Here is a 4357-nt window from a genome sequence, read left to right as displayed (position 1 = left end):
CTCTCTCTTTACCAATGAGCCAATGAGGTGGTGGTCCATTGGCAAAGCCTTTAAAAACACCTAGGTTGAGAAGGGGAAGGTTTTGGGTTCAAGTCCAACAAACGACAGGGGATTAAAAAATTTAGCCGTTCAAAAAAGGGGTAATTTTATAGAATGGTAACCAAGTTAGGGGAGGGGGGTGGTCACTAGTGACCATTTTTTCATAACTCACAATATCCAATCATGTTCCGCCATGTCAGCAACCATTTTTCCATCACTCACAACCTTTTTTAGTGGGGATGGTCATCACTCACCACCACACCCAACAATTTCCCCCCAACCAACAATTACACTCACAAAAAAAAAACCATCACGCGTTGAAAATATCACGAAATCGGATTGCGTTATACTATAACGCGTTGAACTTTTGTTGTGGGGGTGAGTTCAACGCGTGATACAATTGTATCACGGTAAATAACGGGAGTGCCCCGTGTGCCCTTATACATGTGTTTTTTTGTTGTTTGGCCTTTTGTCCGATTGGGTCGGAGATGTGTTTTCTAATAAAGTTTACTTTTCAAAAAAAAAAAAAGTTATACATGTATTTCACTAAAGTCTTTTTTTTTTTTTTTTTGGTTTTTCTAAAGTCACTAAACTTTAGTTTGCTATTTCATTCATGTGCAATTACCAGGTTAACCGGTTACTACTTGATAACATATCATGTTTCTTCATTTTTTTTTTCTTTCAATTTTAATGCTCATGTGAAAAATTTATAGTGGCATGGATTATTATAGTGAAAACAAATTAATAAAATATGACTTTCTACTTACCCTAGCTCTTCCCCTAACTCCGGTTCGCCTTTTTCCAAGAGTCCGGTCTTCTTCTCCGGTGAATACATTATTTTCGATCATCTTCTTCGACAACTTTATTATTTTCACCCAGCCGGAAATTTAATACTGTCTCTGGCCACCACACTTTTTCTATATTCATTAGTGATTTTTTTTTTCTGGTGATGCATAAACCCCAACAAAACAACCCCATAATGCCAAATAAAACATCTATTTTCATCATTCGAACTGCCATTAAAGAAGCTAAGGTTGTGACTGATAAACCAACTTTGATGAAGGCCAATAACTATATGATCTTGCAAAACCCAAGAGAAATTTTGCCTCTTTTTGGTAATTTTTGCAAAGATTATACGTAATAATTCCTATATTCCTATTATATTTTGTTTATTATATTATATTATATTATATTATATTATATTATATTATATTATATTATATTATATTATATTATATTATATTATATTATATTATATTATATTATATTATATTATATTATATTATATTATATTATATTATATTATATTATATTATATTATATTATATTATATTATATTATATTATATTATATTATATTATATTATATTATATTATATTATATTAGAAGATAGCATTTTTCATGTGGGGGATTGTTGGAAATTTGATGAAAATAGCATTTTTCATGTGGGGGATTGTTGGAAAATAAGTGAAAATAGCATTTTTCACAAATATAGGAAAATGATTTTTTCCTATTTTGGACTAGAAATAAATATAATAAAATGAGCGGGTTTTATGTATTTATTTGTGGGTTTGTGTTCTATGTTGGAAGAGCTTCGCAACGAACTAAACCACGTCCAAAACCGAGCTAAGATGAATGAGATATCGATGCTCAAAGTTGGGTGTTTGGAACATTCAATGTTGAAACTAAAGGGAAAGTAGCACCTTGTCCCACATAGGAGGAGGGATGGAACTTAAATGGGTATTTAAGGTGGAACTCTCCATCCTTATTGTTTCATGGAAGCACTCACTAGTGTCCTCGCGAAGGGTGCGGAGCACCCTAACTCGCACTCGCACTCGCACACGCGCGCGCGCGCGCGTGGCGTGGGCGATGAGGCGCAATGTGGCGCTTTGATGGCGCACTTTGCACTTCGCACGCTCGCATCGCCGCGAGCCGCTTGAGAGCCGCCTTTGTATTTTTGACCGCGCGCGCGTGGTGAAGCACAAGGGTTGCAAGGACCAAGTGGTAGGTGATGCGGCGCATGACGTGGCAGTCATGCGCGCGCGGGTACACGAGGCGCGCGGTTGGCGCATGGTGCATGGGTCCTACTGTGCCGTGTGCGGGGCACCAGAGTGAGCCAATACGGCGCGACTGTGTGGCGCGCACGTATAGACTCACAGGTGACGTGGCGCACGCCGCACCGCCGCACGGCGCATGGACGGACTTGAGCCGCACCGCGCACGACAGTGAGCCAAGAGGCCGCACGCCGCATGGCAGTGAGCCAAGAGGCCGCACGCCGCACGGCAGTGAGCCAAGAGGCCGCACGCCGCATGGCAGTGAGCCAAGAGGCCGCATGGCGCACCGCGCGCGCGCGCAAAAGCTTCCAGCATTGAATGACAGGGCAGTTTCAGTCCAGCTTCGTAACTGACGAGTTAATAGGCTTTGACTGAGAATTAAATGACGTATTAAATTGCATTGAAGACGTTTAATGCAATTTAAACCTCTCATTTAATTCATTTTGACTGTTTCAACCTAGGAGCTGTATAAATACAGCTCCATACCCACTTCAGAAGGACACCAGCAACAACAACAGCAATCAACTTTCTCTTTACAAAAATTAAGATCTTCACCAGCATTCTTCAAGGTAGCCTTCGGGTTGTAGGCTTTCTCCGGCAGTACGCTGCTCCGGCTGTTGTACCCTGGGAAACAAAACGAGTACTCTTGGGAGACTCGGAATTTGTTTTAAGGGAAGCGTGTTGAACACGTGCCTCAGTCAAATTCTGCTTCTACACCTTTCTTGTATTTTGGATTTTTCAGTTGTAATAGTATTGTTTCTTTTTCTGCTTTCTTTGTATTGTAATCAGTAATAAAATTTGTTTATTTTATTTAATTTATGCGAACGGTTCCTACAATCTTAAAACAAATTTTTAAAACCGTTCGTGTAATCAAAACCTTTCTGTTTGTGATTCAAACCAGTTTTGATTTCACTCAGTTTGTGTTTTAAAAACATATTTTTTTTTAGTTTTCATCTTCAAAGGAGCGACTTTGGTTGAAAACTATTTTTGGTTACATTCGAACTTGTCCTAAATTTGCTAAAACTTTCTGATTTGGTCTTCAAAGTTGGACTTAGAAGCCAATCAGTAAGTTCTAAAAATTATAAAATTTCTGTTTTTTGGTCTTCAAAGTTGGACTTAGAAGCCAAAACAGTAATTTGTGGTAAATTAAAATTTAATAGTTTACTTCTGGTTTTTGCGTAAATCAGAATATTTTGACTAAGCTTTTAAAATTTTAATTTTTTCAGAATGTCAATCTCAAACAACAACAATACGAATGTTGTAGTTGGAACCCCTGCCAACACTGTGGGAGCGTCCACAGTGGCAAATCATGCTGAAAGACCTGAGAAGTTCTCGGGTCTACACTTCAAGCGGTGGCAACAGAAGATGTTCTTCTACTTGACCACCATGAACCTTGCGAGGTTCTTGACGGAAACCGCTCCCCAACCTGCGGAAGGGGAGACCGACGCTCAGGCTCTGAGCGCGGTAGATGCGTGGAAGCATTCGGATTTCATATGTCGAGGCTATGTACTCAACGGTCTCTCGGATGCACTGTATAATGTGTACTACAATATCAAGACTTCCAAAGAGTTGTGGGAGTCTTTGGAGAAAAAGTACAAAACGGAGGATGCGGGAACAAAGAAATTTGTTGTCGCCCGTTTCTTGGACTTCAAAATGGTTGATAACAAGCCGGTTATGAACCAAGTCCAAGAGTTGCAAATTATACTAAATGACATCCATGCCGAGGGAATGGTACTTAGCGAGACATTTCAAGTGGCAGCCATGATTGAGAAATTACCTCCTGCTTGGTTGGATTTTAAGAATTATCTTAAACACAAGCGGAAGGAAATGTCGGTGGAGGACCTTGTTCTTCGTCTTCGTATAGAAGAGGAGAATAGGATTGCCCTAAAAAACAGCCTTGTGCAGCCTAGTGCTAGCGCAAATCTGGTTGAGCATGGGCAATCCTCTAAGGGCGCGAAGAGCAAGGGGAAAAAGGACAAAGGGAAAGGGAAAGCAAAGGCTAGCAACCTTGGACCGAAGAAAGGGGTTGTGAAAAAGAAACCTCAAACGTTCCAAGGGACTTGTTACAACTGTGACGAGCCGGGGCATCGGGCTAACCAATGCAAGAAACCAAAGCGTGAGCGTGCGCACATGGTGGATGAAGACGGAATGCCTTTGGTGGCAATGATTTCCGACAAAAGCGCAATGATGGATGAGGTCAATACTGTGACCAACACTCCAAAAGGTTGGTGGGTTGATACGGGCGCGACCCGTCACGTTTGTGC

This window comes from Helianthus annuus, chromosome 8 (genome assembly GCF_002127325.2).
Source record: "Helianthus annuus cultivar XRQ/B chromosome 8, HanXRQr2.0-SUNRISE, whole genome shotgun sequence".
Taxonomy (NCBI): domain Eukaryota; kingdom Viridiplantae; phylum Streptophyta; class Magnoliopsida; order Asterales; family Asteraceae; genus Helianthus; species Helianthus annuus.
The sequence above is the reverse complement of the archived record's forward strand: the minus strand, read 5'-3'. Positions refer to the sequence as shown.